The following is a 15,421-nucleotide window of genomic DNA, read 5'->3' on the forward strand; positions in this document are numbered from 1 at the left end:
CTTATAGTTTTAAATGATAATTCGTCAAAACAAAATCGTGAATGGTTGATAAGAATTTTTAAGACAGGTACAGATCACGAAAAATTGGCATGAGTAACAAATGGAGACTGTGTATCTGTTTAGCATTTCGAAATAAGTTAGCCACTGTAACAACTGATTTCAAGATCTACATAATTTTTTAGTAGACGCCATTCTATTTAAAATTTTTATTATATGCAATAATTACATAGTGTCTAAAATTAAAGCAATTACATTTAGAGATGGGAGATTGGTCTTTACTGTTTTTAAAAGTCATCAGAAAAGATTAATTTGTCACTTTATATAGTTTTGATACCATTTATTTATGAAGAGTTTCTTATGATATCCAAATAAGATATTAGGAGTCGTTCTTGAACGCTTTTTGTGCTAAATCTAATGCAGTTCATCAGAAATACCTTATTGGTAACCTGGTTTAATGGCCTGACAGAGGCATGGAGATCATGTCTCTTTCTATGGACTTGTGAATCAAACTGAAAGTATCGACTGAGAGATTTTATCATATTGTCCAATTCCACCACATACTGCAGATATGCGAGCATTATTTATTCTCATCTTTGTATAAAAGTCTTATTTCTAGAGGCCTTAACTTCTATTACCATAGTATATCATTTGCTCCGTTATGGAATGAAACTTATAACGTCTTGTAGCAGTGTATGTAGCACGACAGTTTCTACATAATATCTCTTTTGCCCGACGCCTATGTTCGGGACGAACGAGAAAAAAAAGGGTTAGGTCCACGGTCGTCGTTTCTTTAGCCTTTTTCTAATCGCCCGCTCCGTCGTTTGTTTTTCTTAATCGGCGATCGTCATTCATTTGTCTTTCGCGCGTGCTTTTTTCCCGCTTTTTATCCCCCGCCGTCATATTTCTCTCGAACGGCCCCAGATAAAGGGTTGAATTCGCTTGTTTTAGCCACCCCTTTACAAATTTAATAAGATCCGTCATTTTTTTTTGCTTTCTTCCTCCTCCGTCCGCCCTATCTAAATACGATGGACTTATTTATTCTGTATATATATATATATATATATATATATATATATATATATAACTTTAACTGAAATGGTTGTACTGAAAGTATGAGTACTCGGTTCCATGCGTTATTGTAATCAACAGTGATGTTGATAGATGCCCAAATAATATTTTGAGCGTCGCCAACAACATACACGTCTGATAAATAAAAGTTTGATTAGTTCTATTACAGACTAAAAACTTTTATGAGAGTTTATTTAAACATATATTGATATTTGTGTTGCTCACTAAATTATCTATTGACAACTTATTAAAGCTTACGATGTTAAAATGTTAAAAAAACATATCAGAAGCTCGTAATACCCGAATTTGTGAAGTACCTTTCAGTGTGAATTTTAGCCTACGACGACCTTAGTTCATACGTCTTCATTCTGTCATCAGCGAAAGTCACGGAATGATGTTAACCGGTGTTTTGATCCATTTTTTAAAATACATCTTAGAGGCTCCTTTTTACCAACTAGGGTTTGTCTGAACGGAGCCTAACGAGGGCTCCGAACCACGTTCCTCGGCATTAAGCCTGTCAACTGGCTTTGACATCCGATCTTTACCCAGCCTAGTTACCGGCATGACTGAGATCATTTTCCTTGTCGGATTTTGCACTCTTACCTAAAGGCAATAACAAATGTTTAACTTTCACAAACGTAAATTTACATTAAATGTCCCAACAGGATTCCAACCCCCTACTATCGCAACAGCGCCAACCAAATGATCCAAATGATGTGATATAAACATGGATGACCTGTAGTTCTAGAAGAACTACTCTTAGCCGCACAGTTTACAAGATAGGCAAGACCGGATGCCCCTTAGTATATCATTTTGTAAAATAGGGGTTGCTTTTCCTTGGGACATCTCTTATTATATACGATTTCTGCCCTTTAATTTTTTGTCTCATCATCATCAGCATCATCAATACATAGCTCTTACCCGAGTGTCAACTTATCAACCAATGGGCTACTCTCAACCCCGTAGAACTTCACTAATATAGTAAGATAGGAGGATAGTATTCACTAAATCTCGCTACAGTTAGCGATTGGCTACAATTGTTCGGACCTCGAATAATGCTTTCAATTATCTTGTTTTATGTTGTTTATTGAAGCAGTCCGCTATTTCTATCCCAAAAGGCCGATTTCGTCACAGAAATCTATGAAGAATTCGTTCATTTTCATTCGACAAACATGTCCAAACTATTCTAATGAGTGTCCTTGAATTTGTTCCTCAAGTATGCCGCATGCTAACCGAATGACTTCATTTCTGATATGATCTCAAAATCTATCTTTTAATGCTGACCTGTGTTATAGTTAGACTTAACTTTGCGTATTTCTCACGGCCTCATTCTCTTGCTCGACGGTCCTGCAAGTCCCCACAATGGATTTCTTTTATTCATTCATCAACAAATATCACATATTCAAAATATTTAAATTGCCATTAGAATTGATATCGTTGAGCTAGGGAAATGAAAATTCTTAGACATATGCCACTTACATTGATATTACAGGTATTATACCTTTATGATCGACAATATTAAGTCATAATCAAATTGATATTTTTATACTTGTTAATATATCGTTGGCGACTACCTCTCTAGGAAGACCCATTGGCCCTTACTTAGTCCTCTAACTAAATAAAACTTAGCAGCACTTTTCAATATTTTTACCATTTACTGCACTTTACCACACAACTACACAAGACCACACTGTTTGGTTATCTTGAGTCTGCATCCTAGTTCGGTATTGTCCGAAAGTTTCGGCACTTCGGTGTTTATATGGAAGTGGAATCCTTCCTCGTGTCTTCTTGCTATTCAGTATCTGTTCCTGTAGTATCTGGATGTGATATGATCTCAAAATCTATCTAACATTTGTTCATAATTCCATCATTTGTCAATTTATTCTTCAACGTATCTGATCGAAGTCATCCAAACCCAAGGTGTTATTAACCATTATTAACCAGGATTGGTAAGATAACCATTCGAAAGAGGCGTATTTTAGCCTTGATTGTAACATTTCTTCCCTTCCATGCTCATCATCTTAGAGAAGCCAACATCTATGCATCTTAGCCGATTCGGATTACCCATATGCCACTTTTTTCTCCTATATTACTGATCTCAAGTACTTCCTGCATTTGCTCTAACTATATTCAGTATATAGCACAATAGTAGGCGATCTGTCAGTTGTCAATAATTTGTGATATTTAACTAATGAAAAATAAGGTTATTACTTTTACCGAAATAGTCAAAAAATATATCATCGATTAGTTTAGTAATTTATTCAGAATTCCCGTAACAGAACTATATTTATTGAATCTGCGAAGCAACAGGCATCAGTTTTCAATCAGATCGGCGTTAAAAACGTCGCCTCCGGATCCGGACCCGGACGGGGACGGAGAAACGTTCGACGATCGTACGGCAAAAAAAATTGAATAAAATACGACCTTATGAATTATATTAAAAAAACATACCGGCGGAATTTTATTTTTCCCGCGGCGTACCGGCGACGATTCGAAAGCGGCGCCGGATCGACATTATTCGGCGATAAATTTAAAAAGAAGTGCACCCCCGCGACAACGCTCCGGGGGGCGCGATATGTGAAGAACGAGGGAAGACGCGCCAAACAATATCCGAACGAATAAACTCCCCATTTCCCCACTTTCGAAATGTCTCCGAAAGGTGATTGCCGCACGGGCTACGCTACAACACGGAACCGAAACGAAGATATATGTTCCGAATAAATACCGGCGTTGTAGAGTTTTAAATGTTTCTGTTCCTTATGCAGTTGTATGACTAAATTTTTACGTATTTTTTCGAAAATGTACCAGATGTACTAGAAGTATGCAATGTAATAAATATGTCATTTTAGTACCGACATCAAGCTTCAAAACAATACATATTATATTTTGTGAAAGTCACACCGTCACAGATTGATAGCTCTTTGAAAATGTCAATGTCAGACACGAAAATCTGAAAAAATCGGTTAGTAGAAACCAGGGGTGTACAACTGCAATGGTAAGTAGTGGGGCAGAGTTTCGCTTAGTCCAATCATTGGCGGCGCTGACAACGCGAATTTGATTGGTTAGTTTAAAATGGTTATGTAGAAACCTGTAAGGAAAATACTTTGCTTTGATTGGTCTGCCATTTCCCCTGATTATTTCGTGACGTCACATTTATTGGTCAATAGTATTTAAATGAAAATCAAATTTAATTTTTAAAATTAATTTATTAAAATAAAACCCTATACAAATATACATACGTTTAAATAGTATAAATATATATAAACAAAAAGCAAAAAAAACAATTATGAACTCTATTCTAGGCAATATTAAAATATCTATAATTCTTCCATAACGCCTTCCCATATATGTTTAGTGCCATCAATTTTATGGGATCTATTAGAGTTTTAACTTATCATAATAACTTTAAATCCTTCCCTGTTGATATAGCGTTAAATTCATTAAACCAAAAATACAATCACACCTCATAATAACTTAAAATTTGGTCTTGAAAATCATTATGGATTGGACAGTTGAAACACTAAAAATGTATGTGTTTTTTAAAGATATTTAGATTTTACAGTATTTAATCTGTAGAACTACTTAATATAGAATATAGACAAATATTGCATGTTGTCTCTTTTTCAGAAGTTTTGTTAAATAGCCTGAAATTCTCTGGAACTGAAAATATAGACTCAACTGGTGATTTAACAACCTCAAGTGGTACTAGATCTCCCGTTAAAAAAGAATATAAGTTATCTAACATGTTCATCTTCTTCACAATTTTCTCCGGGCGAATGATGTGAAAAAATTGAAGTGATGAGCCCTTTTAAAAATTTCTCGAACATACTAGGGGAAGGATGCTGTTTCTACCTCCATGACCTCTAATAGATCCAACAAAATTCTTTAAGCAATCTTGGTTAAGATTTGTTAAATAAATGTAGTTATTTGTAAATTTAGACAAAATAGATTTCTTTAAGGTAATAAATCCCCTAAAAGTAGCGATTAAATTTTTAATTGATGGCACCATAACAAATATTTTCTTAACAAGGCAATCAAATTTAAATATATAATTCCTCTACTATAAAATGATTGAACACTGATTGTTCCAAAAAGTTAAAGTATTGCAAATATTTTACAATTAAAAGTAGTATTTATTACTACTAATTATCCAGTTATATTAATTATTACCTTCTTGTAAGACTTCTTTATGTAGAGACATCACACTGACAGCATACGAACAACTTGGTAGATTAATTGAATTTTATTACTACTAACATCTTCATAAGGTTTTGATTTTCTGTAAACAAACAATATATAAACAGACATGTTGTAGATAGATAATTTTATATGTACCTGATAAAACCAATGATGGATATGCATTTACCCTAATACCTGTTCGTGAAGGAAGGATAATTCTAAATTTTTCACTAAAATGTCCAAAACAAACACCATGACGTTGATATATTTGCATTGTGGTTTATTCAGGTAACCTACTATTATTTACTTGATCAACCCATTTTTGGAAAGGAGCGAGATCATTCTTTGGGAAACGATGTCTAATTTCCGTAGTAGATTTTTACCCCGGTACACTACATCTTTACTACACTGACGCATTGTCATCAACTTTTATATTATTACTCCATAATAATTAATGTAAAACAGAAAATATGCACAACGTAAAACGAAAATTTCGTGATCTAAACAAAAACCATAACCTACAAACAACAAACATAAAAATGGACGCCCATAGAAAATGCTGATTTCACACAATTTGATCGACCAATCACATTTCATGTTAGTGGCGGCACCAGGAATTTAAACTAGCCAATCACAATTTGCGATCGCAGCGCTACAGTTGATTGAACTAAACAAAACATTTCCCCAAGGTCGCCTATACCGTGAAATTTCTATTTTTTCTATGGTAGAAACTTACGATTAGCATGATCTAAACTTAAAAATATGGGAGGCGTGGTGTCGAAAAATCCAAAGTGGTGATTTCCATATGCAAGCCAAAGAACGTTCTGGTATATTGAAAAAGTTCTAAAATGCGAAACTGCAGGAGTTATTGGATGAAGACCCAACCCAAACTCAAAAATAATCGGCAGAAGCGTGAAATATAGCTCAAGAAACTATTAGCGACTCATTACGAACAATGGGGAAAATCCAAATGATAGAAAGATGGCTGCCACATCAATTGAATGACAGGCAAATGGAAAATCGAAAAATCGTAATATGCTGCTTCAAAGGTATAATCGGAAGTTATTTCTGCATCGAATGGTGACAAGTGATGAAAAGTGGATTTATTTTGAAAATAGACGACAATGCTCTGTGTTTGGTAAGACCAGAAAGGCGTGGGACATTACAAACTGTTGAAACCTGATGAAACAGTTAATAGTGATCGATACCGATGATCACAAATCAATTTGAACTAAGCATCGATCGAAAATCGTCCAGAATAATCCCGAATACACGTTAAAGTGATTTTACTGCACGATAACGGGCCCTCTCATAAAACAAGACCGACGAAGGAAATCACTTGGATGGGACACATTATCACACCCGCCGTGCTCTCCAAACTTTGCCCCATCCGACTAGACATAGATCAGCATTTCGCCAATTTCGAAAAAGTTAGAAAATGGCTCGATGAATGGTGTTGCTGCTCAAAGGACAAATTGCTTTTTTGGGATAGCATCCATAAATTGCCTGAAAGATGGGCAAGATATATAGAATCAAATGGCCAATACTTTATAAATATATGTTTTCCATTTTCTTGAAAATCATCTAGTTTTTCTGAAAAAATCCGTAATGACTTTTCGGTGTACCTGGTATTTCATATAAAAAAGGCAGCAAACTACACTGTTCGTTTGTACTTGAATCAATACAAAAGAAAGGCGAGTGTGATATTAATACATCAGTGTCTATTTTCCAAATTAGAATTAAGTCAGAGCAACTTATGGTATCGTTAAGAGTAACACTTATACACTATAGAAGTTCGTTTGGTTTGGTTCGGTTCAGTCTTATTTCCTGCGTGTCATACTGTAGTCATACTGTATAATTTTTTTACATTCTTTCAATTGTTAAAACGAAATCTTGAATAATTTCGTAAATATATTTGATTTTGTAGGACATCGTACAGTTCTTCCTTTATTATGTATCGATAAGCATTGGTAATCAATCAAATAACTTTTTTTGGTACCATTGGTTACTAATTGGTTTGATGTCTGCAGCAGTCTGATGCAAATAAGTCCACTGTTTGTTGAAAATTGAAAATTCCCCGGCCTACCATAGTAAAACACATATTTTTGGCAAAATTAGTTTTTTCCATTCAACATAATTCCCTTCAAGGGTGATACACTGACTATAGCGACCCTCCAACATCGGAACAATGCCCACAAACATCCGTCTGCCCCCCACCCCGCCGAATCCGGAAACGAAGATATAAAAATCTTTAATGGATTCCGATCCGCGATTGTCCGAATGCAAATCGCCATTGTTGCGATTCTTTTTCAATTGTTTTCGGGCCTTTGCGGCGCGACGACGTCTTTTGTTTCGGCCGCGCTAATCTTTTGTTTCGGACGGGCTCGGGAGGGCCGCTGGGGCGAAGGGGCGAGGCGCGAGGGAAATCGAAAATCGGAAACGGCGACGACCGCGGAATTTATAGACTTAATTAACATCCAAGTGGGCCCTGCCAGACAAAAGGTTCCCGGCCGGTCGTTTTTTTATTTGCATCTTTTATTTCTGAACGTGGCGAGGGGGGCGGCGGCGGCGGTGGTGGTGGTAACCGGGCCTATTGTTTTCCAAATGGGATAAGGCTGGCCACTGTATCGTGAGTCGCATATTAAACTATAAATTGTCGACGTTCGGTTTTAAATGGACGACGAAAAAAAGCTTTTAATGCTGACCTGTGTTATAGTTAGACTTAATTTTGCGTATTTCTCACGGCCTCATTGTCTTGCTCGGCGGTCCTGCAAGTTCTCACAATGGATTTCTTTTATTCATTCATCAACAAATATCACAAATTCAAAATATTTAAATTGCCATTAGAATTGATACCGTTGAGCTAGTGAAATGAGAATTCTTAGACATATGCCACTTACATTGATATTACAGGTATTATACCTTGACGATCGACAATATTAAGTCATAATCAAATTGATATTTTTAAATTTGTTAATATATCGTTGTCGACTAACTTGCAATTTGCCTCGACAGTGACTGAAAACTATGTACCTCTCTAGAAAGACCCATTGGCCCCTACTTAGTCCCCAACAAAATAAAACTTAGTAGCACTTTTCAATATTTTTACCATTTACTGCACTTTACCACACAACTACACAAGACCACACTGTTTGGTTCTCTTGAGTCTGCATCCTAGTTCGGTGTTGTTCTTTCCTCGTGTCTTGTTGCTATTCTCTTAATTTCCTCTATGACACTTGGAATCCGAAGGTTTCAGTATCAGTATCTGTTCCTGTAGTATCTGGATGCACCCACAATACTTCTCAGAACTTTATTCTGAAACATTTTTATTATATTGATATTCTGTCTCACAGAACAAGCTCTCAACTGTACTCCGTAGACTCATAGAGATTTTAGTATTTGCTTGTACAGCAGCAACTTGTTGTACTTATGTACGGATAATTTAGATCTTCTTCGAAATAACCAATACATTTTTTGTATTTCAATTCACTGAATTCAAAATAACTCAATTTTCTGTTTCTTCAAATCTTCTCAGAAGAATAAGTTAAACGCAATTATACTTCGAGTACCTGTTAAAATATGTTATATAGAATATTATATAGAATGGAATCCGTTAGAAAATTTACTGAAGCTTCCTAAATGAATTTGTGGAACTTCCATTCCTCCAATCTTTCTTCTTAACTTTTTGCTACAAAATAGCTTGAAATATCATTCACTAACTAACTTATATATTCTGACTCATGATCCTCGCTACAATCCATCAAGTGTCCATTCCCTTTTATCCTTCGGTAATTCAAATACCCAATTTATATAACCTTACATCTTTCAAACAAGATGTCATCTGAGTTTCAGGGCTGAAAAGCACTGCAGGAGATGAAATAGCTGATACATTAGCTAGAAACTCAGTAGCTTATTTCAAATAAACATCATGCATGAAACCAGTATCTAGTGTATACGAATATCTAGTGCACCTGGACTTAGGCTTCCGTAAGATAAACGATGATGTGATTAATTCTTCTTTAATTAAAATAATGTGAAAATTAGTTTTCCATGTCCACTAAGTTAGAAGTATAACCCTATTTTATGCTGGAAATCAACAGGAAGATATATTCCTTCTCCTCAATCTAGAAAATGTTTCTTGAGTTCCTTAATCAAATCGGCCTTTACTCTAAAATTCAACTATAAACTCTTTATATATTAGCAGCTTTGCTGCAGCATATTGCTCAGAAAATACTCTGGAATTAATAAATTCCCTTGCATTTTATATATGTGGGGTAGCAGAGACCTAGCAAGTCACTAGATCCAAAAGAGTTGGCCGACGAGGGAGATTATGAATTAATGAAAGAAACGTCTAAAAGAAGTTCTATTAATAACGTTACACATAAAGGGATTGATAGAAAAGTTTGTAAAATCATTTCCCAAACATAGAGATTGCTTCAAATATACAGTTTCAAACTTTCCAGGCACGTCAGAAGGAAGAGTAAAGGACTGACTCACATTTTACCTCGATCATTCTCAAAAAGACAGGTGAATGGATTTAGGAAGGTCATGGGTAAATTTTTATGCAATCGTACTGACCCTAAGTATAAAAAAATCGTCAAGAGAATAAGACCTCGACCACTTTCCGGAAGAGTTGAGAAATATATGGTAAGTGAAGAGCAAAGTGGATGATTTCACAAGGACATTAAACAAATGGAGAAAAGATACCGAGAAAAATGAAGAGTCTCCATGATTTCAGACTACTGTTGGGCGCTTTAGAGAGATTCAGAGATTCTTCCCAGAAAAATAAAAAATACATCATTACAGTATTAAAAGCCTCACTGGAAGAAGAAAAGGTTTTACTGTAAGCTAGCGAACGTATATTGGATTAAAAAAGATGTACAATTAATGTTTTGTAAATAATTTTTTTTTAAATATATTCTTTTTCGCTTTGTTTAACATAGTTACCCAAATTGTCAACAAAACCTGTCGTCCTATATCAAGAAGGAAGTCATAAACATAAATATTACACCACGAAACCTAAACAGCTCTTGGAAATTGTTTTACACACCTGTGTTATCTCGCAATTGTTATTACGTATGGATCCGATATTGTCATAAATATAAACTATAAATATTTATCAATAAAGTAAAATTAATATCTGATACATTATTTTTCAAAAATCAAAACATAAACTTCCTACATTTACTGAATCCCACCCAATTTTTGACCCTCATGATATTCTCGGTACGAGGGCGGCGGGAAAGGGAACGAGGAAGAGGACGACAACGACGATGTATCGCTCCAAATCAAATAAACATACACGTCCAATAAGTCGTTGGTAGTGTTGCCCACGGGTCCTGGCTGGAATCAGCCAAGAAGAAAACTAGAAACGGAGGCAATAAGGCAATGCGTCGGTCGCCAACCTTCCCGCGGGACTGCCGGAAAAATGACCAGATGCCCCGGAGGATTCAGAGTCGAGATACGGCGAGAGATCGGCTCCCGAACCAGCGAAACGTCCGTGATGGATCACTGATGATGGTCCCGAACAAGAGATCCACCTACAGTAATAATTTATACAAAAAAAAATATATATACACCGCCATATAAACATATTTCGAACATATTACGTAATTTTTAATTTTTATTTTAAATTTCCAATCCGTAACATTTTATGTTTTATTAAATATATTAATTATTAATTTGATATATTATAAGAGAAATCTGTAAACCTATTTCCTTTGATTGAGGTAGCGCTAGAACATCCCCTAGATTGATACACTGAAGCATATTTTTTGTTACAATATGTTAATGAAGAAAATGTAAATTTAAACAATAGTGAATCGACGTTATTCTTCAAATAACATTAAAATGTATCAGTATTTGGGGTTTTCTTTTTCATATCACTTACTACAATATCAATCTTTATAGAGTCTTCTATAAAAATAGTTATGCCTGTTTTGTTATATTGAAGAAATACACATTTAGTAGCTTTATTTTTTAATTTTCTTTAATTAACAGTTCATAAAGTATTATGACCATCTGGCCCTAATTCTTATTTTTGATATTCATATGATTCCATATTTCCATATCATATAAAAATTTAAAAACATTCTATTTTAAAATAAGTTCACTCTACAAAATATATAATTATTGCCTTCCTGTATTTGTATATTAAAATTTAACAATCATAATTTAAGAAATTATGACAGGAACTTTATATAGATAACACTCAACTTCACATCGACTGTACCTCAGTTAATAATAACTATACAGTTATATCGCCAAGTCATCAAAAGTATTCATCTTTGAATTAATGAATGAGTTGTATAATATATCAAGCTGTTTCACTCTACAAATCATATAAATATTGCCTTCTTGTATTTGTATATTCAAAATTAAGAGTCATAATTTAATAGGTTATGATTGGTACTTTATATAGATAACAGTCAAATTCATATCAACTGTATTTGGCTAATATATCGCTAAATATTAATAACTTTATGTATCATTTGAGATTAAATACCTTACTTAATGACACAGTTAATTAATTAATCAAGCTATTTTGTAATATTGAATATTCCTATTGCTGTTAAACTAACTCACATTTACTTTTTTTACTCTCAAAGTTTATAAAACATTATGCTTGATTATACATGAAGTAATAATTTCATTGCTAATCATAATTGCCAATTTATGAATATTCTAAATCTATATTTGTGTGACCAGTTCACTCAAAAAAACACAAATACATAAATATTTATTCACAAAATGAATAAATATTTCCTTTTATCTGTATGTGAAAAAATTTTGAATCATAATTCAATAGATTCTGATGGCCACTTTATATAGATAACAATCACCTTTATATAGACTGTTAACTAAATATAGTATTTAAAGTCATTTAAGTTTAAGCAGCTCAATAATAGCTATAGATTAATAGCATCAATACCTCAAAAGTGTTTAACCCATGTTAGACTTCATGAATGAATATCAAAATGATAATAGGTAAATTTAAAATTTCAACGTACTGTATGTAATTTTCAGCTAGTCGTAACATAAATAAAGTATTTCCTTATTTTGTTCCTAGAGACGTCTTTTGAAAACATACATTATATTAATGAATCGTACATGTAAAATGTTCTGAGATCTTGATGGATAAGAAGGTAATTCAAAGATTCAAGGTACGGCCAATAATAGGAACTTCACTCAACGTCCGTAACTTTTCTATGTATTTTATGATGACTATAAGATATATATTGTAACAGCTTATTTGGGTTCTTTAGCGTAACTTTAATAATATTTTAAATCAGCTTGTTTTAGTTGTTTATTCCTAACTAGACTCATAATTACCTCCCTTCTTGTTTTCTCTTGACTGAATGCATTAATTTAGATACACATATCCGCAACTATTTTTGAATTAAGACCAGTTCTAGAATAAACAATGTTTTGTCAACTCTATTCTAGGTCACTGTCTTCATATGATGAGATTTAAATGTAAAAATCTATTGCGCAAGCTTTTTTAAAAAATATTGGCAATCCTTGTCTTATTGCCAATAATGAACAGAATAAAAGAAATTATCCAATTTAGTGCAGATATTCTAAAGTTATGTGAGTATATGCATTTTGGCGATTCATTTTTATTTATATAGATATATTTATTCATTTACGCTCTATTTATTTTGAGTTTTATTTGGAAAACATATTTTCTTTACTTTTCATAAAATCTAAATCGCAATATTCTATAAAATTTCGAAATGAAAATTAACTTTTCTTTAAAAAAAGAGGTTATAACTCGTGATATAACGAAGTAATTTTTATAGAAATTTAGTATTTATTTTAATTTTTTTTACAGATGTGTGTGTATGTAGAAAAATCTACCAATATAAAATTTCAAAAACTAATCTTCAGCCCTGTTGACTTGAAACTTTTAGAAAATTTTCTATAGCTAACATTCTTGTGGGTCATTAATAGAATAACTCGTCCTTTCTCATCAAATCGGGTCAATCGAACGGGAATGAAAATAAGAGGACAAGAAAAAAATAGCAGCGGTAATATACGGGCTTGGAACGTAGCGTCCCTTTTGTCATTCTTAGATAGAAGTATCCCTATTATATCTGGCTAAATGGGTGGACATTTCTTATTTAGAAAAATAGGCACTGTCCCCAAATAAACAAACCCCGAATGCGAAATATTTCTTGGTGGATTAAGAGAACCACATACGACTTGTGCCATTTTAGTCATTTACTATGGAACCGACGAGTTCGCAATAATAGAGCACCAATCCTTTTTCGTTTATCCTCTTTCCCATCGTAAATAACCTCTTGTTCTTCTCATTGGTGACGGAATACACACGAATGTGTCAGAAAATCAACTCTTATAGAACGATATAGTGCCATTTGTTATCAGTATAATAAGTAGATACCACACAAACTCTAGATGTGTGACCTCGTCGGCCACAATCATACCAATAAACTGCCGGACATATAAATAGATCCCCATCTATATAACTCGGTATTTATTTATTTTTGCCGTTAATCCATGTGCCCGGTGACGTATCGTCGGTCTTTTGTTTCTTAATTAAAGAATACTGGCGATCGTCAGCTGTCTCGGTGATAGATAATGGTGGGATATTGGGTTCGGTTTCTTTTAATAAGGTTTATTAAGGTATTTCTGCGGATTGGGCGTAATGAAAATAACTAATCCGAGTGGTAGATATTGCTTTCTGTATGTATCCCCAATTATTAATCGTATTTTCTGTAAAGGTCATTTTAATTATAATTTTGGGATTCGTCATAATAGAAGATATTATGATACCCCTTTTCTTTAATATGATTATAACTCAAAATCAGTACAAAATAAATATATTGTATATCTTTATATTGTTAAATATAATTATATTATAGTATATTAAATAATATATTTATTTTTTAAGGTACATGATATCACTTGAATGCAGCACTTCGATGTTAAGTGGAGTCTTTGCTCATGTTTTGTTGCGAATCTCTTAATTTCTAACAGTTGAATTCCGAAGGTTTTGGTGTAATTGTTCCTGTAGTATCTAAGTGTATTATCAATACCTCCGAAGATTTTCTTCTTAAATACTTGTAAATTGTTGATTGATATTACTGTTCGCAGATCCCCATAACTGAATTTCGTAGGTCCATATAGGTTTCAGTATTTTTTCTTCCAAATTATCAGACAATTCTTGTATTTATGTGGTCTTTCCGACAAAGTTTTACATCAACATTCATCTCCAAGGTACTTAGCATTGTTGTTACGGTATAGGATAACTTTTATTCTCAATATTTGGGTCCAATTATTTATATTTCTGCTTGAGTGTTGCAGTTTTTTAATTGATTGTTTGCTGTAGTCTTCATATAGAGTAATTAAAGATCAGGACTCAAGACACTGTCTTACCGTATACCTGCTTTTGTTACTTTCATTGTTAACTAAGGTTATTCTTGTTTAACTCTAAATATACTGGCTGAGATATGACTTAAGAGTTCATCGTATTATTTCAGCAATATTTTATGGATTTTAAGCATGAGTCACTTACGCCAAACTCTATCGAAAACTTGCACTGACCCCAGGAATATAGCTGATCATTTTTTTCTTTTAGTAGTATTTTCAATAGATATTATTTAGATCTCGAATTATCAAATTGTTTTCCATATCGACTGATGGAATGAAATGAAGATGGTACTTATGGTATCAAGAGGAAATACAAAATTGAGTTGGTTCACTGACATTGTCGAAAAATTAGAGAAATAGTCGTTAACTATGGACAATACTTTGAATCTTAAACAAAGACCTAGTTATTTACAATAAATCCTCTAATTTCAAAAGAATTAACAAAAACAATATTGTACACCTATTAAACTGGGGGTATAACAAGACCAGAAAAAAAGGAACATGGACATTGAAATGAATAAATATCATTCTATTAATAAATCCGATCGGTTCTTATCGCGGCATCAGGAATCGATAAAACTGAAAATCTAATAACGAACGACACGGAATTTCCAATGGAAATTTGCCTCGCGTTATTAGTGGAAAGGATTAAATCCATCAGATAATAAAGTAATCAGACTTAATGTTCCATTAGGAAAATTGGATTCAAATATTGACAGAAATCTTAAATTCTAATTTCTGATCGTTTATCAGATATAGTCCTCAGTTCGGTTTTACGGAA

The 15,421-nt window shown here is 33.5% G+C and overlaps 1 protein-coding gene and 1 long non-coding RNA gene across 5 annotated transcripts in view; one reads left to right on the forward strand and one right to left on the reverse strand.

Moving 5' to 3' along the window:
- The window catches only part of mbo (Nuclear pore complex protein Nup88), a 155,683-nt gene that overhangs the window by 60,434 nt on the left and 79,828 nt on the right, over positions 1-15,421 (forward strand). The window lies entirely within an intron of this gene.
- On the reverse strand, positions 4,485-5,786 carry LOC143192613 (uncharacterized). 4 transcript variants are annotated; one of them, XR_013004836.1, is made up of 4 exons: positions 5,555-5,786; positions 5,404-5,477; positions 5,239-5,347; positions 4,485-4,588 (listed from the first exon to the last, which is right to left on the reverse strand). It is a non-coding gene; the product is annotated as an uncharacterized LOC143192613 (long non-coding RNA). The 4 variants fall into 4 exon arrangements; XR_013004837.1 differs by lacking the exon at positions 4,485-4,588 and adding an exon at positions 4,814-4,929; XR_013004835.1 differs by lacking the exon at positions 4,485-4,588 and having other exon boundaries at positions 5,184-5,347; positions 5,555-5,782.

Source organism: Rhynchophorus ferrugineus, unplaced genomic scaffold, assembly GCF_030347505.1.
Source record: "Rhynchophorus ferrugineus isolate W39M unplaced genomic scaffold, kcgeb_rfMv2 rfM3, whole genome shotgun sequence".
Lineage (NCBI taxonomy): Eukaryota > Metazoa > Arthropoda > Insecta > Coleoptera > Curculionidae > Rhynchophorus > Rhynchophorus ferrugineus.